The 23,518-nt window shown below is 44.6% G+C and overlaps 48 non-coding genes across 48 annotated transcripts; 24 read left to right on the top strand and 24 right to left on the bottom strand.

Moving 5' to 3' along the window:
• The first annotated feature begins 5,315 nt into the window (after window positions 1-5,315).
• On the top strand, window positions 5,316-5,387 carry Trnaq-cug. The gene has a single exon. It is a non-coding gene; the product is annotated as a tRNA-Gln (tRNA).
• A 358-nt stretch (window positions 5,388-5,745) lies between these two features.
• Window positions 5,746-5,834, bottom strand: Trnay-gua. Its single transcript is given in 2 exon segments — window positions 5,746-5,781; window positions 5,798-5,834. It is a non-coding gene; the product is annotated as a tRNA-Tyr (tRNA).
• Window positions 5,835-6,082: 248 nt separating this feature from the next.
• Window positions 6,083-6,154, top strand: Trnaq-cug. Its single transcript has one exon. It is a non-coding gene; the product is annotated as a tRNA-Gln (tRNA).
• Window positions 6,155-6,512: 358 nt separating this feature from the next.
• Trnay-gua lies at window positions 6,513-6,601 on the bottom strand. The gene is given in 2 exon segments: window positions 6,513-6,548; window positions 6,565-6,601. It is a non-coding gene; the product is annotated as a tRNA-Tyr (tRNA).
• A 248-nt stretch (window positions 6,602-6,849) lies between these two features.
• On the top strand, window positions 6,850-6,921 carry Trnaq-cug. Its single transcript has one exon. It is a non-coding gene; the product is annotated as a tRNA-Gln (tRNA).
• Window positions 6,922-7,279: 358 nt separating this feature from the next.
• Trnay-gua lies at window positions 7,280-7,368 on the bottom strand. The gene is given in 2 exon segments: window positions 7,280-7,315; window positions 7,332-7,368. It is a non-coding gene; the product is annotated as a tRNA-Tyr (tRNA).
• A 248-nt stretch (window positions 7,369-7,616) lies between these two features.
• On the top strand, window positions 7,617-7,688 carry Trnaq-cug. Its single transcript has one exon. It is a non-coding gene; the product is annotated as a tRNA-Gln (tRNA).
• A 358-nt stretch (window positions 7,689-8,046) lies between these two features.
• Window positions 8,047-8,135, bottom strand: Trnay-gua. Its single transcript is given in 2 exon segments — window positions 8,047-8,082; window positions 8,099-8,135. It is a non-coding gene; the product is annotated as a tRNA-Tyr (tRNA).
• A 248-nt stretch (window positions 8,136-8,383) lies between these two features.
• Trnaq-cug lies at window positions 8,384-8,455 on the top strand. Its single transcript has one exon. It is a non-coding gene; the product is annotated as a tRNA-Gln (tRNA).
• Window positions 8,456-8,813: 358 nt separating this feature from the next.
• Trnay-gua lies at window positions 8,814-8,902 on the bottom strand. The gene is given in 2 exon segments: window positions 8,814-8,849; window positions 8,866-8,902. It is a non-coding gene; the product is annotated as a tRNA-Tyr (tRNA).
• Window positions 8,903-9,150: 248 nt separating this feature from the next.
• Trnaq-cug lies at window positions 9,151-9,222 on the top strand. The gene has a single exon. It is a non-coding gene; the product is annotated as a tRNA-Gln (tRNA).
• A 358-nt stretch (window positions 9,223-9,580) lies between these two features.
• Window positions 9,581-9,669, bottom strand: Trnay-gua. Its single transcript is given in 2 exon segments — window positions 9,581-9,616; window positions 9,633-9,669. It is a non-coding gene; the product is annotated as a tRNA-Tyr (tRNA).
• Window positions 9,670-9,917: 248 nt separating this feature from the next.
• On the top strand, window positions 9,918-9,989 carry Trnaq-cug. The gene has a single exon. It is a non-coding gene; the product is annotated as a tRNA-Gln (tRNA).
• A 358-nt stretch (window positions 9,990-10,347) lies between these two features.
• On the bottom strand, window positions 10,348-10,436 carry Trnay-gua. Its single transcript is given in 2 exon segments — window positions 10,348-10,383; window positions 10,400-10,436. It is a non-coding gene; the product is annotated as a tRNA-Tyr (tRNA).
• A 248-nt stretch (window positions 10,437-10,684) lies between these two features.
• Window positions 10,685-10,756, top strand: Trnaq-cug. Its single transcript has one exon. It is a non-coding gene; the product is annotated as a tRNA-Gln (tRNA).
• Window positions 10,757-11,114: 358 nt separating this feature from the next.
• Trnay-gua lies at window positions 11,115-11,203 on the bottom strand. Its single transcript is given in 2 exon segments — window positions 11,115-11,150; window positions 11,167-11,203. It is a non-coding gene; the product is annotated as a tRNA-Tyr (tRNA).
• Window positions 11,204-11,451: 248 nt separating this feature from the next.
• On the top strand, window positions 11,452-11,523 carry Trnaq-cug. The gene has a single exon. It is a non-coding gene; the product is annotated as a tRNA-Gln (tRNA).
• A 358-nt stretch (window positions 11,524-11,881) lies between these two features.
• Trnay-gua lies at window positions 11,882-11,970 on the bottom strand. Its single transcript is given in 2 exon segments — window positions 11,882-11,917; window positions 11,934-11,970. It is a non-coding gene; the product is annotated as a tRNA-Tyr (tRNA).
• Window positions 11,971-12,217: 247 nt separating this feature from the next.
• On the top strand, window positions 12,218-12,289 carry Trnaq-cug. Its single transcript has one exon. It is a non-coding gene; the product is annotated as a tRNA-Gln (tRNA).
• Window positions 12,290-12,647: 358 nt separating this feature from the next.
• On the bottom strand, window positions 12,648-12,736 carry Trnay-gua. The gene is given in 2 exon segments: window positions 12,648-12,683; window positions 12,700-12,736. It is a non-coding gene; the product is annotated as a tRNA-Tyr (tRNA).
• A 248-nt stretch (window positions 12,737-12,984) lies between these two features.
• Window positions 12,985-13,056, top strand: Trnaq-cug. The gene has a single exon. It is a non-coding gene; the product is annotated as a tRNA-Gln (tRNA).
• A 358-nt stretch (window positions 13,057-13,414) lies between these two features.
• Trnay-gua lies at window positions 13,415-13,503 on the bottom strand. The gene is given in 2 exon segments: window positions 13,415-13,450; window positions 13,467-13,503. It is a non-coding gene; the product is annotated as a tRNA-Tyr (tRNA).
• Window positions 13,504-13,751: 248 nt separating this feature from the next.
• On the top strand, window positions 13,752-13,823 carry Trnaq-cug. Its single transcript has one exon. It is a non-coding gene; the product is annotated as a tRNA-Gln (tRNA).
• Window positions 13,824-14,181: 358 nt separating this feature from the next.
• Window positions 14,182-14,270, bottom strand: Trnay-gua. The gene is given in 2 exon segments: window positions 14,182-14,217; window positions 14,234-14,270. It is a non-coding gene; the product is annotated as a tRNA-Tyr (tRNA).
• Window positions 14,271-14,518: 248 nt separating this feature from the next.
• On the top strand, window positions 14,519-14,590 carry Trnaq-cug. The gene has a single exon. It is a non-coding gene; the product is annotated as a tRNA-Gln (tRNA).
• Window positions 14,591-14,948: 358 nt separating this feature from the next.
• Trnay-gua lies at window positions 14,949-15,037 on the bottom strand. The gene is given in 2 exon segments: window positions 14,949-14,984; window positions 15,001-15,037. It is a non-coding gene; the product is annotated as a tRNA-Tyr (tRNA).
• A 248-nt stretch (window positions 15,038-15,285) lies between these two features.
• Trnaq-cug lies at window positions 15,286-15,357 on the top strand. Its single transcript has one exon. It is a non-coding gene; the product is annotated as a tRNA-Gln (tRNA).
• Window positions 15,358-15,715: 358 nt separating this feature from the next.
• Window positions 15,716-15,804, bottom strand: Trnay-gua. Its single transcript is given in 2 exon segments — window positions 15,716-15,751; window positions 15,768-15,804. It is a non-coding gene; the product is annotated as a tRNA-Tyr (tRNA).
• Window positions 15,805-16,052: 248 nt separating this feature from the next.
• On the top strand, window positions 16,053-16,124 carry Trnar-ccg. Its single transcript has one exon. It is a non-coding gene; the product is annotated as a tRNA-Arg (tRNA).
• Window positions 16,125-16,482: 358 nt separating this feature from the next.
• Trnay-gua lies at window positions 16,483-16,571 on the bottom strand. Its single transcript is given in 2 exon segments — window positions 16,483-16,518; window positions 16,535-16,571. It is a non-coding gene; the product is annotated as a tRNA-Tyr (tRNA).
• A 248-nt stretch (window positions 16,572-16,819) lies between these two features.
• On the top strand, window positions 16,820-16,891 carry Trnaq-cug. The gene has a single exon. It is a non-coding gene; the product is annotated as a tRNA-Gln (tRNA).
• A 358-nt stretch (window positions 16,892-17,249) lies between these two features.
• Trnay-gua lies at window positions 17,250-17,338 on the bottom strand. The gene is given in 2 exon segments: window positions 17,250-17,285; window positions 17,302-17,338. It is a non-coding gene; the product is annotated as a tRNA-Tyr (tRNA).
• A 248-nt stretch (window positions 17,339-17,586) lies between these two features.
• Trnaq-cug lies at window positions 17,587-17,658 on the top strand. The gene has a single exon. It is a non-coding gene; the product is annotated as a tRNA-Gln (tRNA).
• A 358-nt stretch (window positions 17,659-18,016) lies between these two features.
• Trnay-gua lies at window positions 18,017-18,105 on the bottom strand. Its single transcript is given in 2 exon segments — window positions 18,017-18,052; window positions 18,069-18,105. It is a non-coding gene; the product is annotated as a tRNA-Tyr (tRNA).
• Window positions 18,106-18,353: 248 nt separating this feature from the next.
• On the top strand, window positions 18,354-18,425 carry Trnaq-cug. Its single transcript has one exon. It is a non-coding gene; the product is annotated as a tRNA-Gln (tRNA).
• A 358-nt stretch (window positions 18,426-18,783) lies between these two features.
• On the bottom strand, window positions 18,784-18,872 carry Trnay-gua. The gene is given in 2 exon segments: window positions 18,784-18,819; window positions 18,836-18,872. It is a non-coding gene; the product is annotated as a tRNA-Tyr (tRNA).
• Window positions 18,873-19,120: 248 nt separating this feature from the next.
• Trnaq-cug lies at window positions 19,121-19,192 on the top strand. The gene has a single exon. It is a non-coding gene; the product is annotated as a tRNA-Gln (tRNA).
• Window positions 19,193-19,550: 358 nt separating this feature from the next.
• On the bottom strand, window positions 19,551-19,639 carry Trnay-gua. The gene is given in 2 exon segments: window positions 19,551-19,586; window positions 19,603-19,639. It is a non-coding gene; the product is annotated as a tRNA-Tyr (tRNA).
• A 248-nt stretch (window positions 19,640-19,887) lies between these two features.
• Trnaq-cug lies at window positions 19,888-19,959 on the top strand. The gene has a single exon. It is a non-coding gene; the product is annotated as a tRNA-Gln (tRNA).
• A 347-nt stretch (window positions 19,960-20,306) lies between these two features.
• On the bottom strand, window positions 20,307-20,395 carry Trnay-gua. Its single transcript is given in 2 exon segments — window positions 20,307-20,342; window positions 20,359-20,395. It is a non-coding gene; the product is annotated as a tRNA-Tyr (tRNA).
• A 248-nt stretch (window positions 20,396-20,643) lies between these two features.
• On the top strand, window positions 20,644-20,715 carry Trnaq-cug. Its single transcript has one exon. It is a non-coding gene; the product is annotated as a tRNA-Gln (tRNA).
• Window positions 20,716-21,073: 358 nt separating this feature from the next.
• Trnay-gua lies at window positions 21,074-21,162 on the bottom strand. The gene is given in 2 exon segments: window positions 21,074-21,109; window positions 21,126-21,162. It is a non-coding gene; the product is annotated as a tRNA-Tyr (tRNA).
• Window positions 21,163-21,410: 248 nt separating this feature from the next.
• Trnaq-cug lies at window positions 21,411-21,482 on the top strand. Its single transcript has one exon. It is a non-coding gene; the product is annotated as a tRNA-Gln (tRNA).
• A 358-nt stretch (window positions 21,483-21,840) lies between these two features.
• On the bottom strand, window positions 21,841-21,929 carry Trnay-gua. Its single transcript is given in 2 exon segments — window positions 21,841-21,876; window positions 21,893-21,929. It is a non-coding gene; the product is annotated as a tRNA-Tyr (tRNA).
• A 248-nt stretch (window positions 21,930-22,177) lies between these two features.
• On the top strand, window positions 22,178-22,249 carry Trnaq-cug. Its single transcript has one exon. It is a non-coding gene; the product is annotated as a tRNA-Gln (tRNA).
• Window positions 22,250-22,607: 358 nt separating this feature from the next.
• Trnay-gua lies at window positions 22,608-22,696 on the bottom strand. The gene is given in 2 exon segments: window positions 22,608-22,643; window positions 22,660-22,696. It is a non-coding gene; the product is annotated as a tRNA-Tyr (tRNA).
• A 248-nt stretch (window positions 22,697-22,944) lies between these two features.
• On the top strand, window positions 22,945-23,016 carry Trnaq-cug. Its single transcript has one exon. It is a non-coding gene; the product is annotated as a tRNA-Gln (tRNA).
• A 358-nt stretch (window positions 23,017-23,374) lies between these two features.
• Window positions 23,375-23,463, bottom strand: Trnay-gua. Its single transcript is given in 2 exon segments — window positions 23,375-23,410; window positions 23,427-23,463. It is a non-coding gene; the product is annotated as a tRNA-Tyr (tRNA).
• Window positions 23,464-23,518: the final 55 nt, after the last annotated feature.

The following is a 23,518-nucleotide window of genomic DNA, read 5'->3' as shown; positions in this document are numbered from 1 at the left end:
TCGAAACCCGAGGCCTGACCACGATGTCCCGTTTTCCTCCTCTAGGATTAAACCAACTAACGGTCTTCTTGTTAGTTATTCATTTAACATGTTGCAGTGCGCTGCCACTGTAAAAAAAAAAAAAAAAAAAAAAAAAAAAAAAAAAAAAAAAAAACTTAATTGCGTCTAGAATATATAACATTTCTTCTTGAAACATTGTGTGTCCTTGACTGGCGTGGGTACATGTCCTGTGACGTGTGGGCGCGTTGCAAGTATGTAAAAGTTGTGTTTCCAGAGAGGAAGTAAGCCAATGTAGAACGTCTCTCAGGTTGGAGGGACAGTGCAGATAAGAAAGTTCTGAAACAACTGTTTATACTTAGGACATTGTTTCAAATGATAATGTTGGTCCTGAAGATACAAAATAAAGGCGCTGAGATCTGCATGATGTTTGGTAACAATGTAGTATGCACAATGTCCAAGGAGCCAGGCGTAACTATTATTCTTCGCGGCGGGGAACAATCGCCAATCCGGATGTATCACATCTTCCACAGTTATCGTATGTTCCGACGTCCTGTTGAGAACCGACAGCTTTTTCCTCGTCCAGTTCCAGATGACGACATTCTCTCTGCAAACGAAGGTGTGAGCCAGGGTATCGAGAAGCTGACAACGAGTACAGTATGGTGTAGGACGCAGTTTTATTTTATGCAGCTTTTCGCCTGTGATGATCTTTTCATTGACAATATCATACCATACCGACGCTACGTCCAACGGCAGAATGGGGTTGCTGATGTTCGCCCATATACGGCGCCACGTTTTTTCCGGATGTTTTGTTTCGATCGGATGTTGGTGCTGCCGCTTCGTCAGTTCCGTGTAAAGGGTAGAGGTAGTAAAATGTTGGGGCGACTGAGGCAGGTAACTGATTTCCGTGTAATAGACGCGGACGTATCCCAACTGTTCATTAATGCGCCCAACATGGATTGGCGGCCGCACATCCTGAGGTAGTAAGGAGGTAAAGAGGCTCTTCGATAATCCAGTGTGATTACTGCGAAGTAGTTTGGACGTTCTATTTATGAAGACTGCAAGACACTGTGAGCGTACATCCTTGATGCCTAAACCGCCTGCGTGGCGAGCCAGTGTTAACGTTTGAAGTGGAGTTTTGAAGATATTGCCCCTCCAGACAAACCAATAGATGGCAACAAGCAGCTTGTGAGCGATGTCATCGGGTATTGGCAACACGGCGGCGATGTGATAGATTTTACTAAGAACATACACATTGATAAACTGGGCTCGTTGGAGACGGTTCAGAGATCTAGTCTTATGTTCCTGGAGCGTTGCTCGAACTGTGTTGAGTATAAGTTGCCAGTTAGTCTTGGTCATTTCACGCGGGTCCGGCAGCAGAGTCATTCCAAGTTGCTTAATCTTGTCAACACGTTGCAACCAAGAGGATACCATAGATTCATCAATTGGACCGAGAGGAAGAATTTTAGATTTATAGGTATTGATCAACGCACCGGAGGAATGCGTGTACTGTGTGGTCAGACGGCGCACCGTGTCAATATCATCCGTGTTATTTACAATGACGCTAATGTCATCAGCATAAGCATGGCAAACCGTTTTGACATTAAAGACCCTGAGGCCGGCGAGTTGTTCATGCAGATTAAATAACAGCGGCTCAACCGCTATGGCAAACAACGACATCGAGAGAGGGCAACCTTGGCGAACAGATTGTTTGATGGGCACACGAGGAGTGAGTTGACCATTAACCTTTATTCGGGATGTTGTTCCAACGATGCAGTGCTGTAAAAGCTGAAGGAACTGATGATTGAACCCCATTTTGTGCATTACGTTTATTAAAAACGTATGGCTAATCCTGTCAAAGGCCTTTTCAAAATCTAAAACCATAATACCTAGTTGACATTTACAGAGCCAAGTTAAATGTAGGACGTCCCTGTAGGCACATAAAACAGTCGTCATAGACCGACCTGTGCCGACGCTCGTCTGGTACGGACCGATAACTGTCGTGAGAATGGGTTTCAGCCTATGATTTAAAAGACGAGTCAGGATTTTAAAATCAGTGTTCAACAATGTAATGGGTCGATAATCGTGCAAAGAACTGCTGTGCGCTTTTTTGGGAATCAATACGACCATGCCTTCAGTAAAGTCTATTGGAAAGGGATCACCGTTCAACAATTCATTGTACATAGGTGTTAATTCATCACCAATAAGGTCCCAGAAGCGGACGTAAAATTCCACAGGGAGACCGTCTAATCCTGCCGCTTTGTGACGTGGTGATCCTGTTATGACAACCTTGAGGTCTTCATTCGTGACATTTTCCAGAAGGTGAACATTGTCGTCAGGGGTAACTGTCGTTGCAATGGGAGATAAAAGAATTTCTTCCATTGATGAATCGATTTCCGGCTCTGCATAAAGATTCGTATAGTATGTGACAACATGATTTTTGATGTCGGTCTGCGTGATGTATACCCGTCCTCGGTCGTCTTGAAGATTGTGGAGTAGCTTCTGCCGTCCACGTTTAGCTTCTCTTATAACATGGAAAATTGAAGGCCTTTCCTTCATAATATCAGTCCCAGTCCGCGCTCTTACTTTAGGACCGTCCAGTGACCGCCGCACCAGAGTTGTAATTTTGGCTTTAATGCGTTTGATTTGAAGGTTGTGGCTGATGATCCGTGAAGGATCACCGTACAACTCGCGCAAACATGAGAAATAAAATTCTAATGTGCGCTTCCTCCAGTATGCTGTTTCCCGTGCATATTGGATCATACATTTCTTTAATTGCGGCTTAACGAATTCGGTCCACCAAACTACACGTCGTGTGTATCTCGCTTGATTGCGCATACACTTGTCCCAAGTGCGGACGAGGGAGTGTCGCAGTTCGACGTCATCGAGGAGAGAGAGATTTAGCTGCCATACACCGCGTCCCAAAAATGTTGTTTGCTTAGTAGCGTTGACTGTTATATGGAAGGCACAATGATCAGAAAAATTGACAGGCCATATCTCACAGTCAATTACATTGTGCAGGAATCCTTTGGTGACATATAGTCTGTCTAATCGACTTGCTGAACTATGGCACACGTAGGTGTACGCCTGAGCCTGTGGACGAAGATGGGTCCAGATATCTATCAGACCTAAACCATCAGTTAAAACTTTTAACTCTTCACAAAAATTAAAATTTGGGCACTGGTCCTCGCGGCGTAACACACAATTAAAATCCCCGCCTAATATTATATTATGTCGGACGTTAGTGAAGAGGCGTACTACGTCCTCTCTGTAAAAGTCGCGCCTGTCGCGTCGACCGTCAGACCCAGTTGGGGCATAAATATTTACTAAAAGCAACCCGTTTAGTTTTGCCGTGATCCCGCGCCCAGTTTCTAGCAAGGTGTCTAATTCACACTGAATGCCGACTTTATATAGAATCGCTGTACCACATTCATCGCCTATGTTCACAATGGCTTCATAGCTGGGAATATCTTCGACCTTAGGGGAAACAACTTCTTGTAACATGGCTATGTCGACGTCTGCTGCGTACAAGTAATCACGTAAGCTCTTCCATTTAACGTCTGAGACGATTCTATTGACATTAATTGTGGCAATCTTGTACGCTTGTGTCATCCCTAAGTCTACGAGTCTCGTTCCACGTCCTCAGACCACGAAGTGGTCGTCGCAGGTATTTCTGGGGCCGTCGTTTCCATTGGTTCACCTGTACGGGCATCGACATGCATAGAACCACCATCCTCTTGCGGCTTGGATGTACCGTTCCCCTCTGTGTTGGGCAACAACACGTCAGAGGAAGTCTTCTTGAGGATTTTCTGGGTTCGCAACAGCTTACTTTCCAACTCGTCTAGTTCCTCTTGACTTTGTTTCCGAGCAGCACGTTTAGATCTGGCGGCCGGTTGTTTGAAACTGGCTTTGCCAGAAGTTGTCGGGCCACCGACGGATGCGGTATCGACGCCGATGGCGGAGCCTTTCACCTTACCGGAAGGTGAACCAGATAGCACAGTCGGTGTTTTCGTGGGAGTAGGAACTACAGACGTCAACTGCTGACGACTTTGGTGCGGAGCTGACGTTTTCTCCCCTTCAAAGCGCAACTGGCCGGCAGGTGGGAGGTCAGGTATGTTATCAGTCTGACGATCGCGATGATCGGCGGCACTTTGACTATGATCGGCAGCGGAGGCCGGAGGCTGTACCCCGGTGGCGGCGTCGGCCGGGCAAGGTTCGGACGCGGCCGCCAGTATGGTCGGCCGCTGCAAGACAGGCGAGTCCGCCAAAGTCTGCGCGTACGTCAACTTGTCTCCCGTCTCGGCACTCTCCGCACCAAGGAGAGGTCGAAATTCGCGGCGAGGGGACTTAATACGTGGACATCCTGCCTTTATATGATCAGGGGACCCACAAATAACGCAGGTGCGTGGTTGTCCGTCGTAAACAACTAAGGCCTTAAAGCCACGTACAGTTACAAAGGACGGTATATGGCGATGCAGATCAATCTTGACGTTACGGACACCATTGTCGACATTGAAATGCCTGTTCCCCTGCCACTTCTCGCCAGAGATATGAATGACTTTGCCATACGGTTCAAGCGTTCGCTTGATGTGCTCGAATTCCATTTCGAAAGGTAAGTTAAAGACGCGGACCGTTCTCAAACCTAAGCCAGCATAACTGATCCCAACTTTCAAAACTTCGCCTTTCGAGGTACGAAAATTAGAAGAACCTTCTGTTGTCGTCATAACCCTATGACACACGTCATCAGTTTTAAGACCAACGTACAGAGCGTTAGCGAGAAAATCATACTGCAAACCATTAACATCACCGTCTCGCAAACCTAATTGGTCAAAAAGCCAGTCGTCGATATCGAGTACAGTAGGTCGTTCACAGCCGAACGGGAACTCAACTTTAAGATTGCACCTGCGGTATCTAGCCTCCATTATAAGGCGCTTTTATCGTTACTTACAAACACTGAGAAGCTGTAAACAGCAGCAAGCACGCGAGCGGCGAGGGCAGCAACACGTACGCAACACACACGTCCGACCGCTACGGCGTCTCGGCCGCGACTGCGTACTGAGCTACCAGAGGCTCTGCATACTTTCCTGTTCGTTCTGATTGCTTTACGTCCGTCCCTGTCTTTCGTTTCCACACACTGCTACTCAGCGCGCCCATATAGACGCACAGGAAATGCAGTCATCGGCTGCAACTGCAAACATTGCCCAGATTAAGTTTTATAATGCTCGATCGTGTCAATTAGGTTAAAAAATGCAAGTAGGAAGTGTCTGAAGTACGTCAGAATACTGCTAAATGTATTTACGCGTCCCATACTCGTGTCTGGTTCCATGGTGTAACGGTTAGCACTCTGGACTCTGAATCCAGCGATCCGAGTTCGAATCTCGGTGGAACCTTCGTTTAGTCTAAATTTTCTGTAATAAGCGTTTCTCGCCGAGGAAGTATCAGCGATAGGCTCAGGGATTTAGTTTCTACGTTTGTGTTAAAAACGAGACGTCTATGAAACGGCTGAATATTGGTGCGACGATGTGACCTATATAGCACATTAAACGAGTAATGCCTGTAAGAGCAAGCAATTTTACGATAATTCGGAGAAATATCATTATCCTACGAAGGCTAAGAATCCCATGATTATCAACTAGCTATTACAAGCTGAGCAAATGAATTTCCTTTAAAATAGGTTTAAAACATAGGGAGGTTCTGACCGAGTGGGCATGCTCTGGAGCCTCTTTGCTCCTGAGATTAGAAAAACAGTCCTCTGGGCCGGATTTGAACCAGCGACCTATGGATAACTGTGAATCCTCCACTACAGTCCACCGCTCTACCAACTGAGCTACCAGAGGCTCTGCATACTTTCCTGTTCGTTCTGATTGCTTTACGTCCGTCCCTGTCTTTCGTTTCCACACACTGCTACTCAGCGCGCCCATATAGACGCACAGGAAATGCAGTCATCGGCTGCAACTGCAAACATTGCCCAGATTAAGTTTTATAATGCTCGATCGTGTCAATTAGGTTAAAAAATGCAAGTAGGAAGTGTCTGAAGTACGTCAGAATACTGCTAAATGTATTTACGCGTCCCATACTCGTGTCTGGTTCCATGGTGTAACGGTTAGCACTCTGGACTCTGAATCCAGCGATCCGAGTTCGAATCTCGGTGGAACCTTCGTTTAGTCTAAATTTTCTGTAATAAGCGTTTCTCGCCGAGGAAGTATCAGCGATAGGCTCAGGGATTTAGTTTCTACGTTTGTGTTAAAAACGAGACGTCTATGAAACGGCTGAATATTGGTGCGACGATGTGACCTATATAGCACATTAAACGAGTAATGCCTGTAAGAGCAAGCAATTTTACGATAATTCGGAGAAATATCATTATCCTACGAAGGCTAAGAATCCCATGATTATCAACTAGCTATTACAAGCTGAGCAAATGAATTTCCTTTAAAATAGGTTTAAAACATAGGGAGGTTCTGACCGAGTGGGCATGCTCTGGAGCCTCTTTGCTCCTGAGATTAGAAAAACAGTCCTCTGGGCCGGATTTGAACCAGCGACCTATGGATAACTGTGAATCCTCCACTACAGTCCACCGCTCTACCAACTGAGCTACCAGAGGCTCTGCATACTTTCCTGTTCGTTCTGATTGCTTTACGTCCGTCCCTGTCTTTCGTTTCCACACACTGCTACTCAGCGCGCCCATATAGACGCACAGGAAATGCAGTCATCGGCTGCAACTGCAAACATTGCCCAGATTAAGTTTTATAATGCTCGATCGTGTCAATTAGGTTAAAAAATGCAAGTAGGAAGTGTCTGAAGTACGTCAGAATACTGCTAAATGTATTTACGCGTCCCATACTCGTGTCTGGTTCCATGGTGTAACGGTTAGCACTCTGGACTCTGAATCCAGCGATCCGAGTTCGAATCTCGGTGGAACCTTCGTTTAGTCTAAATTTTCTGTAATAAGCGTTTCTCGCCGAGGAAGTATCAGCGATAGGCTCAGGGATTTAGTTTCTACGTTTGTGTTAAAAACGAGACGTCTATGAAACGGCTGAATATTGGTGCGACGATGTGACCTATATAGCACATTAAACGAGTAATGCCTGTAAGAGCAAGCAATTTTACGATAATTCGGAGAAATATCATTATCCTACGAAGGCTAAGAATCCCATGATTATCAACTAGCTATTACAAGCTGAGCAAATGAATTTCCTTTAAAATAGGTTTAAAACATAGGGAGGTTCTGACCGAGTGGGCATGCTCTGGAGCCTCTTTGCTCCTGAGATTAGAAAAACAGTCCTCTGGGCCGGATTTGAACCAGCGACCTATGGATAACTGTGAATCCTCCACTACAGTCCACCGCTCTACCAACTGAGCTACCAGAGGCTCTGCATACTTTCCTGTTCGTTCTGATTGCTTTACGTCCGTCCCTGTCTTTCGTTTCCACACACTGCTACTCAGCGCGCCCATATAGACGCACAGGAAATGCAGTCATCGGCTGCAACTGCAAACATTGCCCAGATTAAGTTTTATAATGCTCGATCGTGTCAATTAGGTTAAGAAATGCAAGTAGGAAGTGTCTGAAGTACGTCAGAATACTGCTAAATGTATTTACGCGTCCCATACTCGTGTCTGGTTCCATGGTGTAACGGTTAGCACTCTGGACTCTGAATCCAGCGATCCGAGTTCGAATCTCGGTGGAACCTTCGTTTAGTCTAAATTTTCTGTAATAAGCGTTTCTCGCCGAGGAAGTATCAGCGATAGGCTCAGGGATTTAGTTTCTACGTTTGTGTTAAAAACGAGACGTCTATGAAACGGCTGAATATTGGTGCGACGATGTGACCTATATAGCACATTAAACGAGTAATGCCTGTAAGAGCAAGCAATTTTACGATAATTCGGAGAAATATCATTATCCTACGAAGGCTAAGAATCCCATGATTATCAACTAGCTATTACAAGCTGAGCAAATGAATTTCCTTTAAAATAGGTTTAAAACATAGGGAGGTTCTGACCGAGTGGGCATGCTCTGGAGCCTCTTTGCTCCTGAGATTAGAAAAACAGTCCTCTGGGCCGGATTTGAACCAGCGACCTATGGATAACTGTGAATCCTCCACTACAGTCCACCGCTCTACCAACTGAGCTACCAGAGGCTCTGCATACTTTCCTGTTCGTTCTGATTGCTTTACGTCCGTCCCTGTCTTTCGTTTCCACACACTGCTACTCAGCGCGCCCATATAGACGCACAGGAAATGCAGTCATCGGCTGCAACTGCAAACATTGCCCAGATTAAGTTTTATAATGCTCGATCGTGTCAATTAGGTTAAAAAATGCAAGTAGGAAGTGTCTGAAGTACGTCAGAATACTGCTAAATGTATTTACGCGTCCCATACTCGTGTCTGGTTCCATGGTGCAACGGTTAGCACTCTGGACTCTGAATCCAGCGATCCGAGTTCGAATCTCGGTGGAACCTTCGTTTAGTCTAAATTTTCTGTAATAAGCGTTTCTCGCCGAGGAAGTATCAGCGATAGGCTCAGGGATTTAGTTTCTACGTTTGTGTTAAAAACGAGACGTCTATGAAACGGCTGAATATTGGTGCGACGATGTGACCTATATAGCACATTAAACGAGTAATGCCTGTAAGAGCAAGCAATTTTACGATAATTCGGAGAAATATCATTATCCTACGAAGGCTAAGAATCCCATGATTATCAACTAGCTATTACAAGCTGAGCAAATGAATTTCCTTTAAAATAGGTTTAAAACATAGGGAGGTTCTGACCGAGTGGGCATGCTCTGGAGCCTCTTTGCTCCTGAGATTAGAAAAACAGTCCTCTGGGCCGGATTTGAACCAGCGACCTATGGATAACTGTGAATCCTCCACTACAGTCCACCGCTCTACCAACTGAGCTACCAGAGGCTCTGCATACTTTCCTGTTCGTTCTGATTGCTTTACGTCCGTCCCTGTCTTTCGTTTCCACACACTGCTACTCAGCGCGCCCATATAGACGCACAGGAAATGCAGTCATCGGCTGCAACTGCAAACATTGCCCAGATTAAGTTTTATAATGCTCGATCGTGTCAATTAGGTTAAAAAATGCAAGTAGGAAGTGTCTGAAGTACGTCAGAATACTGCTAAATGTATTTACGCGTCCCATACTCGTGTCTGGTTCCATGGTGTAACGGTTAGCACTCTGGACTCTGAATCCAGCGATCCGAGTTCGAATCTCGGTGGAACCTTCGTTTAGTCTAAATTTTCTGTAATAAGCGTTTCTCGCCGAGGAAGTATCAGCGATAGGCTCAGGGATTTAGTTTCTACGTTTGTGTTAAAAACGAGACGTCTATGAAACGGCTGAATATTGGTGCGACGATGTGACCTATATAGCACATTAAACGAGTAATGCCTGTAAGAGCAAGCAATTTTACGATAATTCGGAGAAATATCATTATCCTACGAAGGCTAAGAATCCCATGATTATCAACTAGCTATTACAAGCTGAGCAAATGAATTTCCTTTAAAATAGGTTTAAAACATAGGGAGGTTCTGACCGAGTGGGCATGCTCTGGAGCCTCTTTGCTCCTGAGATTAGAAAAACAGTCCTCTGGGCCGGATTTGAACCAGCGACCTATGGATAACTGTGAATCCTCCACTACAGTCCACCGCTCTACCAACTGAGCTACCAGAGGCTCTGCATACTTTCCTGTTCGTTCTGATTGCTTTACGTCCGTCCCTGTCTTTCGTTTCCACACACTGCTACTCAGCGCGCCCATATAGACGCACAGGAAATGCAGTCATCGGCTGCAACTGCAAACATTGCCCAGATTAAGTTTTATAATGCTCGATCGTGTCAATTAGGTTAAAAAATGCAAGTAGGAAGTGTCTGAAGTACGTCAGAATACTGCTAAATGTATTTACGCGTCCCATACTCGTGTCTGGTTCCATGGTGTAACGGTTAGCACTCTGGACTCTGAATCCAGCGATCCGAGTTCGAATCTCGGTGGAACCTTCGTTTAGTCTAAATTTTCTGTAATAAGCGTTTCTCGCCGAGGAAGTATCAGCGATAGGCTCAGGGATTTAGTTTCTACGTTTGTGTTAAAAACGAGACGTCTATGAAACGGCTGAATATTGGTGCGACGATGTGACCTATATAGCACATTAAACGAGTAATGCCTGTAAGAGCAAGCAATTTTACGATAATTCGGAGAAATATCATTATCCTACGAAGGCTAAGAATCCCATGATTATCAACTAGCTATTACAAGCTGAGCAAATGAATTTCCTTTAAAATAGGTTTAAAACATAGGGAGGTTCTGACCGAGTGGGCATGCTCTGGAGCCTCTTTGCTCCTGAGATTAGAAAAACAGTCCTCTGGGCCGGATTTGAACCAGCGACCTATGGATAACTGTGAATCCTCCACTACAGTCCACCGCTCTACCAACTGAGCTACCAGAGGCTCTGCATACTTTCCTGTTCGTTCTGATTGCTTTACGTCCGTCCCTGTCTTTCGTTTCCACACACTGCTACTCAGCGCGCCCATATAGACGCACAGGAAATGCAGTCATCGGCTGCAACTGCAAACATTGCCCAGATTAAGTTTTATAATGCTCGATCGTGTCAATTAGGTTAAGAAATGCAAGTAGGAAGTGTCTGAAGTACGTCAGAATACTGCTAAATGTATTTACGCGTCCCATACTCGTGTCTGGTTCCATGGTGTAACGGTTAGCACTCTGGACTCTGAATCCAGCGATCCGAGTTCGAATCTCGGTGGAACCTTCGTTTAGTCTAAATTTTCTGTAATAAGCGTTTCTCGCCGAGGAAGTATCAGCGATAGGCTCAGGGATTTAGTTTCTACGTTTGTGTTAAAAACGAGACGTCTATGAAACGGCTGAATATTGGTGCGACGATGTGACCTATATAGCACATTAAACGAGTAATGCCTGTAAGAGCAAGCAATTTTACGATAATTCGGAGAAATATCATTATCCTACGAAGGCTAAGAATCCCATGATTATCAACTAGCTATTACAAGCTGAGCAAATGAATTTCCTTTAAAATAGGTTTAAAACATAGGGAGGTTCTGACCGAGTGGGCATGCTCTGGAGCCTCTTTGCTCCTGAGATTAGAAAAACAGTCCTCTGGGCCGGATTTGAACCAGCGACCTATGGATAACTGTGAATCCTCCACTACAGTCCACCGCTCTACCAACTGAGCTACCAGAGGCTCTGCATACTTTCCTGTTCGTTCTGATTGCTTTACGTCCGTCCCTGTCTTTCGTTTCCACACACTGCTACTCAGCGCGCCCATATAGACGCACAGGAAATGCAGTCATCGGCTGCAACTGCAAACATTGCCCAGATTAAGTTTTATAATGCTCGATCGTGTCAATTAGGTTAAGAAATGCAAGTAGGAAGTGTCTGAAGTACGTCAGAATACTGCTAAATGTATTTACGCGTCCCATACTCGTGTCTGGTTCCATGGTGTAACGGTTAGCACTCTGGACTCTGAATCCAGCGATCCGAGTTCGAATCTCGGTGGAACCTTCGTTTAGTCTAAATTTTCTGTAATAAGCGTTTCTCGCCGAGGAAGTATCAGCGATAGGCTCAGGGATTTAGTTTCTACGTTTGTGTTAAAAACGAGACGTCTATGAAACGGCTGAATATTGGTGCGACGATGTGACCTATATAGCACATTAAACGAGTAATGCCTGTAAGAGCAAGCAATTTTACGATAATTCGGAGAAATATCATTATCCTACGAAGGCTAAGAATCCCATGATTATCAACTAGCTATTACAAGCTGAGCAAATGAATTTCCTTTAAAATAGGTTTAAAACATAGGGAGGTTCTGACCGAGTGGGCATGCTCTGGAGCCTCTTTGCTCCTGAGATTAGAAAAACAGTCCTCTGGGCCGGATTTGAACCAGCGACCTATGGATAACTGTGAATCCTCCACTACAGTCCACCGCTCTACCAACTGAGCTACCAGAGGCTCTGCATACTTTCCTGTTCGTTCTGATTGCTTTACGTCCGTCCCTGTCTTTCGTTTCCACACACTGCTACTCAGCGCGCCCATATAGACGCACAGGAAATGCAGTCATCGGCTGCAACTGCAAACATTGCCCAGATTAAGTTTTATAATGCTCGATCGTGTCAATTAGGTTAAAAATGCAAGTAGGAAGTGTCTGAAGTACGTCAGAATACTGCTAAATGTATTTACGCGTCCCATACTCGTGTCTGGTTCCATGGTGTAACGGTTAGCACTCTGGACTCTGAATCCAGCGATCCGAGTTCGAATCTCGGTGGAACCTTCGTTTAGTCTAAATTTTCTGTAATAAGCGTTTCTCGCCGAGGAAGTATCAGCGATAGGCTCAGGGATTTAGTTTCTACGTTTGTGTTAAAAACGAGACGTCTATGAAACGGCTGAATATTGGTGCGACGATGTGACCTATATAGCACATTAAACGAGTAATGCCTGTAAGAGCAAGCAATTTTACGATAATTAGGAGAAATATCATTATCCTACGAAGGCTAAGAATCCCATGATTATCAACTAGCTATTACAAGCTGAGCAAATGAATTTCCTTTAAAATAGGTTTAAAACATAGGGAGGTTCTGACCGAGTGGGCATGCTCTGGAGCCTCTTTGCTCCTGAGATTAGAAAAACAGTCCTCTGGGCCGGATTTGAACCAGCGACCTATGGATAACTGTGAATCCTCCACTACAGTCCACCGCTCTACCAACTGAGCTACCAGAGGCTCTGCATACTTTCCTGTTCGTTCTGATTGCTTTACGTCCGTCCCTGTCTTTCGTTTCCACACACTGCTACTCAGCACGCCCATATAGACGCACAGGAAATGCAGTCATCGGCTGCAACTGCAAACATTGCCCAGATTAAGTTTTATAATGCTCGATCGTGTCAATTAGGTTAAAAAATGCAAGTAGGAAGTGTCTGAAGTACGTCAGAATACTGCTAAATGTATTTACGCGTCCCATACTCGTGTCTGGTTCCATGGTGTAACGGTTAGCACTCTGGACTCTGAATCCAGCGATCCGAGTTCGAATCTCGGTGGAACCTTCGTTTAGTCTAAATTTTCTGTAATAAGCGTTTCTCGCCGAGGAAGTATCAGCGATAGGCTCAGGGATTTAGTTTCTACGTTTGTGTTAAAAACGAGACGTCTATGAAACGGCTGAATATTGGTGCGACGATGTGACCTATATAGCACATTAAACGAGTAATGCCTGTAAGAGCAAGCAATTTTACGATAATTCGGAGAAATATCATTATCCTACGAAGGCTAAGAATCCCATGATTATCAACTAGCTATTACAAGCTGAGCAAATGAATTTCCTTTAAAATAGGTTTAAAACATAGGGAGGTTCTGACCGAGTGGGCATGCTCTGGAGCCTCTTTGCTCCTGAGATTAGAAAAACAGTCCTCTGGGCCGGATTTGAACCAGCGACCTATGGATAACTGTGAATCCTCCACTACAGTCCACCGCTCTACCAACTGAGCTACCAGAGGCTCTGCATACTTTCCTGTTCGTTCTGATTGCTTTACGTCCGTCCCTGTCTTTCGTTTCCACACACTGCTACTCAGCGCGCCCATATAGACGCACAGGAAATGCAGTCATCGGCTGCAACTGCAAACATTGCCCAGATTAAGTTTTATAATGCTCGATCGTGTCAATTAGGTTAAAAAATGCAAGTAGGAAGTGTCTGAAGTACGTCAGAATACTGCTAAATGTATTTACGCGTCCCATACTCGTGTCTGGTTCCATGGTGTAACGGTTAGCACTCTGGACTCTGAATCCAGCGATCCGAGTTCGAATCTCGGTGGAACCTTTGTTTAGTCTAAATTTTCTGTAATAAGCGTTTCTCGCCGAGGAAGTATCAGCGATAGGCTCAGGGATTTAGTTTCTACGTTTGTGTTAAAAACGAGACGTCTATAAAACGGCTGAATATTGGTGCGACGATGTGACCTATATAGCACATTAAACGAGTAATGCCTGTAAGAGCAAGCAATTTTACGATAATTCGGAGAAATATCATTATCCTACGAAGGCTAAGAATCCCATGATTATCAACTAGCTATTACAAGCTGAGCAAATGAATTTCCTTTAAAATAGGTTTAAAACATAGGGAGGATCTGACCGAGTGTGCATGCTCTGGAGCCTCGTTGCTCCTGAGATTAGAAAAACAGTCCTCTGGGCCGGATTTGAACCAGCGACCTATGGATAACTGTGAATCCTCCACTACAGTCCACCGCTCTACCAACTGAGCTACCAGAGGCTCTGCATACTTTCCTGTTCGTTCTGATTGCTTTACGTCCGTCCCTGTCTTTCGTTTCCACACACTGCTACTCAGCGCGCCCATATAGACGCACAGGAAATGCAGTCATCGGCTGCAACTGCAAACATTGCCCAGATTAAGTTTTATAATGCTCGATCGTGTCAATTAGGTTAAAAAATGCAAGTAGGAAGTGTCTGAAGTACGTCAGAATACTGCTAAATGTATTTACGCGTCCCATACTCGTGTCTGGTTCCATGGTGTAACGGTTAGCACTCTGGACTCTGAATCCAGCGATCCGAGTTCGAATCTCGGTGGAACCTTCGTTTAGTCTAAATTTTCTGTAATAAGCGTTTCTCGCCGAGGAAGTATCAGCGATAGGCTCAGGGATTTAGTTTCTACGTTTGTGTTAAAAACGAGACGTCTATGAAACGGCTGAATATTGGTGCGACGATGTGACCTATATAGCACATTAAACGAGTAATGCCTGTAAGAGCAAGCAATTTTACGATAATTCGGAGAAATATCATTATCCTACGAAGGCTAAGAATCCCATGATTATCAACTAGCTATTACAAGCTGAGCAAATGAATTTCCTTTAAAATAGGTTTAAAACATAGGGAGGTTCTGACCGAGTGGGCATGCTCTGGAGCCTCTTTGCTCCTGAGATTAGAAAAACAGTCCTCTGGGCCGGATTTGAACCAGCGACCTATGGATAACTGTGAATCCTCCACTACAGTCCACCGCTCTACCAACTGAGCTACCAGAGGCTCTGCATACTTTCCTGTTCGTTCTGATTGCTTTACGTCCGTCCCTGTCTTTCGTTTCCACACACTGCTACTCAGCGCGCCCATATAGACGCACAGGAAATGCAGTCATCGGCTGCAACTGCAAACATTGCCCAGATTAAGTTTTATAATGCTCGATCGTGTCAATTAGGTTAAAAAATGCAAGTAGGAAGTGTCTGAAGTACGTCAGAATACTGCTAAATGTATTTACGCGTCCCATACTCGTGTCTGGTTCCATGGTGTAACGGTTAGCACTCTGGACTCTGAATCCAGCGATCCGAGTTCGAATCTCGGTGGAACCTTCGTTTAGTCTAAATTTTCTGTAATAAGCGTTTCTCGCCGAGGAAGTATCAGCGATAGGCTCAGGGATTTAGTTTCTACGTTTGTGTTAAAAACGAGACGTCTATGAAACGGCTGAATATTGGTGCGACGATGTGACCTATATAGCACATTAAACGAGTAATGCCTGTAAGAGCAAGCAATTTTACGATAATTCGGAGAAATATCATTATCCTACGAAGGCTAAGAATCCCATGATTATCAACTAGCTATTACAAGCTGAGCAAATGAATTTCCTTTAAAATAGGTTTAAAACATAGGGAGGTTCTGACCGAGTGGGCATGCTCTGGAGCCTCTTTGCTCCTGAGATTAGAAAAACAGTCCTCTGGGCCGGATTTGAACCAGCGACCTATGGATAACTGTGAATCCTCCACTACAGTCCACCGCTCTACCAACTGAGCTACCAGAGGCTCTGCATACTTTCCTGTTCGTTCTGATTGCTTTACGTCCGTCCCTGTCTTTCGTTTCCACACACTGCTACTCAGCGCGCCCATATAGACGCACAGGAAATGCAGTCATCGGCTGCAACTGCAAACATTGCCCAGATTAAGTTTTATAATGCTCGATCGTGTCAATTAGGTTAAAAAATGCAAGTAGGAAGTGTCTGAAGTACGTCAGAATACTGCTAAATGTATTTACGCGTCCCATACTCGTGTCTGGTTCCATGGTGTAACGGTTAGCACTCTGGACTCCGAATCCAGCGATCCGAGTTCGAATCTCGGTGGAACCTTCGTTTAGTCTAAATTTTCTGTAATAAGCGTTTCTCGCCGAGGAAGTATCAGCGATAGGCTCAGGGATTTAGTTTCTACGTTTGTGTTAAAAACGAGACGTCTATGAAACGGCTGAATATTGGTGCGACGATGTGACCTATATAGCACATTAAACGAGTAATGCCTGTAAGAGCAAGCAATTTTACGATAATTCGGAGAAATATCATTATCCTACGAAGGCTAAGAATCCCATGATTATCAACTAGCTATTACAAGCTGAGCAAATGAATTTCCTTTAAAATAGGTTTAAAACATAGGGAGGTTCTGACCGAGTGGGCATGCTCTGGAGCCTCTTTGCTCCTGAGATTAGAAAAACAGTCCTCTGGGCCGGATTTGAACCAGCGACCTATGGATAACTGTGAATCCTCCACTACAGTCCACCGCTCTACCAACTGAGCTACCAGAGGCTCTGCATACTTTCCTGTTCGTTCTGATTGCTTTACGTCCGTCCCTGTCTTTCGTTTCCACACACTGCTACTCAGCGCGCCAATATAGACGCACAGGAAATGCAGTCATCGGCTGCAACTGCAAACATTGCCCAGATTAAGTTTTATAATGCTCGATCGTGTCAATTAGGTTAAAAAATGCAAGTAGGAAGTGTCTGAAGTACGTCAGAATACTGCTAAATGTATTTACGCGTCCCATACTCGTGTCTGGTTCCATGGTGTAACGGTTAGCACTCTGGACTCTGAATCCAGCGATCCGAGTTCGAATCTCGGTGGAACCTTCGTTTAGTCTAAATTTTCTGTAATAAGCGTTTCTCGCCGAGGAAGTATCAGCGATAGGCTCAGGGATTTAGTTTCTACGTTTGTGTTAAAAACGAGACGTCTATGAAACGGCTGAATATTGGTGCGACGATGTGACCTATATAGCACATTAAACGAGTAATGCCTGTAAGAGCAAGCAATTTTACGATAATTCGGAGAAATATCATTATCCTACGAAGGCTAAGAATCCCATGATTATCAACTAGCTATTACAAGCTGAGCAAATGAATTTCCTTTAAAATAGGTTTAAAACATAGGGAGGTTCTGACCGAGTGGGCATGCTCTGGAGCCTCTTTGCTCCTGAGATTAGAAAAACAGTCCTCTGGGCCGGATTTGAACCAGCGACCTATGGATAACTGTGAATCCTCCACTACAGTCCACCGCTCTACCAACTGAGCTACCAGAGGCTCTGCATACTTTCCTGTTCGTTCTGATTGCTTTACGTCCGTCCCTGTCTTTCGTTTCCACACACTGCTACTCAGCGCGCCCATATAGACGCACAGGAAATGCAGTCTTCGGCTGCAACTGCAAACATTGCCCAGATTAAGTTTTATAAAGCTCGATCGTGTCAATTAGGTTAAAAAATGCAAGTAGGAAGTGTCTGAAGTACGTCAGAATACTGCTAAATGTATTTACGCGTCCCATACTCGTGTCTGGTTCCATGGTGTAACGGTTAGCACTCTGGACTCTGAATCCAGCGATCCGAGTTCGAATCTCGGTGGAACCTTCGTTTAGTCTAAATTTTCTGTGATAAGCGTTTCTCGCCGAGGAAGTATCAGCGATAGGCTCAGGGATTTAGTTTCTACGTTTGTGTTAAAAACGAGACGTCTATGAAACGGCTGAATATTGGTGCGACGATGTGACCTATATAGCACATTAAACGAGTAATGCCTGTAAGAGCAAGCAATTTTACGATAATTCGGAGAAATATCATTATCCTACGAAGGCTAAGAATCCCATGATTATCAACTAGCTATTACAAGCTGAGCAAATGAATTTCCTTTAAAATAGGTTTAAAACATAGGGAGGTTCTGACCGAGTGGGCATGCTCTGGAGCCTCTTTGCTCCTGAGATTAGAAAAACAGTCCTCTGGGCCGGATTTGAACCAGCGACCTATGGATAACTGTGAATCCTCCACTACAGTCCACCGCTCTACCAACTGAGCTACCAGAGGCTCTGCATACTTTCCTGTTCGTTCTGATTGCTTTACGTCCGTCCCTGTCTTTCGTTTCCACACACTGCTACTCAGCGCGCCCATATAGACGCACAGGAAATGCAGTCATCGGCTGCAACTGCAAACATTGCCCAGATTAAGTTTTATAATGCTCGATCGTGTCAATTAGGTTAAAAAATGCAAGTAGGAAGTGTCTGAAGTACGTCAGAATACTGCTAAATGTATTTACGCGTCCCATACTCGTGTCTGGTTCCATGGTGTAACGGTTAGCACTCTGGACTCTGAATCCAGCGATCCGAGTTCGAATCTCGGTGGAACCTTCGTTTAGTCTAAATTTTCTGTAATAAGCGTTTCTCGCCGAGGAAGTATCAGCGATAGGCTCAGGGATTTAGTTTCTACGTTTGTGTTAAAAACGAGACGTCTATGAAACGGCTGAATATTGGTGCGACGATGTGACCTATATAGCACATTAAACGAGTAATGCCTGTAAGAGCAAGCAATTTTACGATAATTCGGAGAAATATCATTATCCTACGAAGGCTAAGAATCCCATGATTATCAACTAGCTATTACAAGCTGAGCAAATGAATTTCCTTTAAAATAGGTTTAAAACATAGGGAGGTTCTGACCGAGTGGGCATGCTCTGGAGCCTCTTTGCTCCTGAGATTAGAAAAACAGTCCTCTGGGCCGGATTTGAACCAGCGACCTATGGATAACTGTGAATCCTCCACTACAGTCCACCGCTCTACCAACTGAGCTACCAGAGGCTCTGCATACTTTCCTGTTCGTTCTGATTGCTTTACGTCCGTCCCTGTCTTTCGTTTCCACACACTGCTACTCAGCGCGCCCATATCGACGCACAGGAAATGCAGTCATCGGCTGCAACTGCAAACATTGCCCAGATTAAGTTTTATAATGCTCGATCGTGTCAATTAGGTTAAAAAATGCAAGTAGGAAGTGTCTGAAGTACGTCAGAATACTGCTAAATGTATTTACGCGTCCCATACTCGTGTCTGGTTCCATGGTGTAACGGTTAGCACTCTGGACTCTGAATCCAGCGATCCGAGTTCGAATCTCGGTGGAACCTTCGTTTAGTCTAAATTTTCTGTAATAAGCGTTTCTCGCCGAGGAAGTATCAGCGATAGGCTCAGGGATTTAGTTTCTACGTTTGTGTTAAAAACGAGGCGTCTATGAAACGGCTGAATATTGGTGCGACGATGTGACCTATATAGCACATTAAACGAGTAATGCCTGTAAGAGCAAGCAATTTTACGATAATTCGGAGAAATATCATTATCCTACGAAGGCTAAGAATCCCATGATTATCAACTAGCTATTACAAGCTGAGCAAATGAATTTCCTTTAAAATAGGTTTAAAACATAGGGAGGTTCTGACCGAGTGGGCATGCTCTGGAGCCTCTTTGCTCCTGAGATTAGAAAAACAGTCCTCTGGGCCGGATTTGAACCAGCGACCTATGGATAACTGTGAATCCTCCACTACAGTCCAAAGCTCTACCAACTGAGCTACCAGAGGCTCTGCATACTTCCCTGTTCGTTCTGATTGCTTTACGTCCGTCCCTGTCTTTCGTTTCCACACACTGCTACTCAGCGCGCCCATATAGACGCACAGGAAATGCAGTCATCGGCTGCAACTGCAAACATTGCCCAGATTAAGTTTTATAATGCTCGATCGTGTCAATTAGGTTAAAAAATGCAAGTAGGAAGTGTCTGAAGTACGTCAGAATACTGCTAAATGTATTTACGCGTCCCATACTCGTGTCTGGTTCCATGGTGTAACGGTTAGCACTCTGGACTCTGAATCCAGCGATCCGAGTTCGAATCTCGGTGGAACCTTCGTTTAGTCTAAATTTTCTGTAATAAGCGTTTCTCGCCGAGGAAGTATCAGCGATAGGCTCAGGGATTTAGTTTCTACGTTTGTGTTAAAAACGAGACGTCTATGAAACGGCTGAATATTGGTGCGACGATGTGACCTATATAGCACATTAAACGAGTAATGCCTGTAAGAGCAAGCAATTTTACGATAATTCGGAGAAATATCATTATCCTACGAAGGCTAAGAATCCCATGATTATCAACTAGCTATTACAAGCTGAGCAAATGAATTTCCTTTAAAATAGGTTTAAAACATAGGGAGGTTCTGACCGAGTGGGCATGCTCTGCTCCTGAGATTAGAAAAACAGTCCTCTGGGCCGGATTTGAACCAGCGACCTATGGATAACTGTGAATCCTCCACTACAGTCCACCGCTCTACCAACTGAGCTACCAGAGGCTCTGCATACTTTCCTGTTCGTTCTGATTGCTTTACGTCCGTCCCTGTCTTTCGTTTCCACACACTGCTACTCAGCGCGCCCATATAGACGCACAGGAAATGCAGTCATCGGCTGCAACTGCAAACATTGCCCAGATTAAGTTTTATAATGCTCGATCGTGTCAATTAGGTTAAGAAATGCAAGTAGGAAGTGTCTGAAGTACGTCAGAATACTGCTAAATGTATTTACGCGTCCCATACTCGTGTCTGGTTCCATGGTGTAACGGTTAGCACTCTGGACTCTGAATCCAGCGATCCGAGTTCGAATCTCGGTGGAACCTTCGTTTAGTCTAAATTTTCTGTAATAAGCGTTTCTCGCCGAGGAAGTATCAGCGATAGGCTCAGGTATTTAGTTTCTACGTTTGTGTTAAAAACGAGACGTCTATGAAACGGCTGAATATTGGTGCGACGATGTGACCTATATAGCACATTAAACGAGTAATGCCTGTAAGAGCAAGCAATTTTACGATAATTCGGAGAAATATCATTATCCTACGAAGGCTAAGAATCCCATGATTATCAACTAGCTATTACAAGCTGAGCAAATGAATTTCCTTTAAAATAGGTTTAAAACATAGGGAGGTTCTGACCGAGTGGGCATGCTCTGGAGCCTCTTTGCTCCTGAGATTAGAAAAACAGTCCTCTGGGCCGGATTTGAACCAGCGACCTATGGATAACTGTGAATCCTCCACTACAGTCCACCGCTCTACCAACTGAGCTACCAGAGGCTCTGCATATTTTCCTGTTCGTTCTGATTGCTTTACGTCCGTCCCTGTCTTTCGTTTCCACACACTGCTACTCAGCGCGCCCATATAGACGCACAGGAAATGCAGTCATCGGCTGCAACTGCAAACATTGCCCAGATTAAGTTTTATAATGCTCGATCGTGTCAATTAGGTTAAAAAATGCAAGTAGGAAGTGTCTGAAGTACGTCAGAATACTGCTAAATGTATTTACGCGTCCCATACTCGTGTCTGGTTCCATGGTGTAACGGTTAGCACTCTGGACTCTGAATCCAGCGATCCGAGTTCGAATCTCGGTGGAACCTTCGTTTAGTCTAAATTTTCTGTAATAAGCGTTTCTCGCCGAGGAAGTATCAGCGATAGGCTCAGGGATTTAGTTTCTACGTTTGTGTTAAAAACGAGACGTCTATGAAACGGCTGAATATTGGTGCGACGATGTGACCTATATAGCACATTAAACGAGTAATGCCTGTAAGAGCAAGCAATTTTACGATAATTCGGAGAAATATCATTATCCTACGAAGGCTAAGAATCCCATGATTATCAACTAGCTATTACAAGCTGAGCAAATGAATTTCCTTTAAAATAGGTTTAAAACATAGGGAGGTTCTGACCGAGTGGGCATGCTCTGGAGCCTCTTTGCTCCTGAGATTAGAAAAACAGTCCTCTGGGCCGGATTTGAACCAGCGACCTATGGATAACTGTGAATCCTCCACTACAGTCCACCGCTCTACCAACTGAGCTACCAGAGGCTCTGCATACTTTCCTGTTCGTTCTGATTGCTTTACGTCCGTCCCTGTCTTTCGTTTCCACACACTGCTACTCAGCGCGCCCATATAGACGCACAGGAAATGCAGTCATCGGCTGCAACTGCAAACATTGCCCAGATTAAGTTTTATAATGCTCGATCGTGTCAATTAGGTTAAAAAATGCAAGTAGGAAGTGTCTGAAGTACGTCAGAATACTGCTAAATGTATTTACGCGTCCCATACTCGTGTCTGGTTCCATGGTGTAACGGTTAGCACTCTGGACTCTGAATCCAGCGATCCGAGTTCGAATCTCGGTGGAACCTTCGTTTAGTCTAAATTTTCTGTAATAAGCGTTTCTCGCCGAGGAAGTATCAGCGATAGGCTCAGGGATTTAGTTTCTACGTTTGTGTTAAAAACGAGATGTCTATGAAACGGCTGAATATTGGTGCGACGATGTGACCTATATAGCACATTAAACGAGTAATGCCTGTAAGAGCAAGCAATTTTACGATAATTCGGAGAAATATCATTATCCTACGAAGGCTAAGAATCCCATGATTATCAACTAGCTATTACAAGCTGAGCAAATGAATTTCCTTTAAAATAGGTTTAAAACATAGGGAGGTTCTGACCGAGTGGGCATGCTCTGGAGCCTCTTTGCTCCTGAGATTAGAAAAACAGTCCTCTGGGCCGGATTTGAACCAGCGACCTATGGATAACTGTGAATCCTCCACTACAGTCCACCGCTCTACCAACTGAGCTACCAGAGGCTCTGCATACTTTCCTGTTCGTTCTGATTGCTTTACGTCCGTCCCTGTCTTTCGTTTCCACACACTGCTACTCAGCGCGCCCATATAGACGCACAGGAAATGCAGTCATCGGCTGCAACTGCAAACATTGCCCAGATTAAGTTTTATAATGCTCGATCGTGTCAATTAGGTTAAAAAATGCAAGTAGGAAGTGTCTGAAGTACGTCAGAATACTGCTAAATGTATTTACGCGTCCCATACTCGTGTCTGGTTCCATGGTGTAACGGTTAGCACTCTGGACTCTGAATCCAGCGATCCGAGTTCGAATCTCGGTGGAACCTTCGTTTAGTCTAAATTTTCTGTAATAAGCGTTTCTCGCCGAGGAAGTATCAGCGATAGGCTCAGGGATTTAGTTTCTACGTTTGTGTTAAAAACGAGACGTCTATGAAACGGCTGAATATTGGTGCGACGATGTGACCTATATAGCACATTAAACGAGTAATGCCTGTAAGAGCAAGCAATTTTACGATAATTCGGAGAAATATCATTATCCTACGAAGGCTAAGAATCCCATGATTATCAACTAGCTATTACAAGCTGAGCAAATGAATTTCCTTTAAAATAGGTTTAAAACATAGGGAGGTTCTGACCGAGTGGGCATGCTCTGGAGCCTCTTTGCTCCTGAGATTAGAAAAACAGTCCTCTGGGCCGGATTTGAACCAGCGACCTATGGATAACTGTGAATCCTCCACTACAGTCCACCGCTCTACCAACTGAGCTACCAGAGGCTCTGCATACTTTCCTGTTCGTTCTGATTGCTTTACGTCCGTCCCTGTCTTTCGT

The sequence above is a fragment of the Schistocerca americana genome, unplaced genomic scaffold, assembly GCF_021461395.2.
Source record: "Schistocerca americana isolate TAMUIC-IGC-003095 unplaced genomic scaffold, iqSchAmer2.1 HiC_scaffold_204, whole genome shotgun sequence".
NCBI classification, from domain to species: domain Eukaryota; kingdom Metazoa; phylum Arthropoda; class Insecta; order Orthoptera; family Acrididae; genus Schistocerca; species Schistocerca americana.
This window is presented reverse-complemented; position numbering and strand designations above follow the sequence as displayed.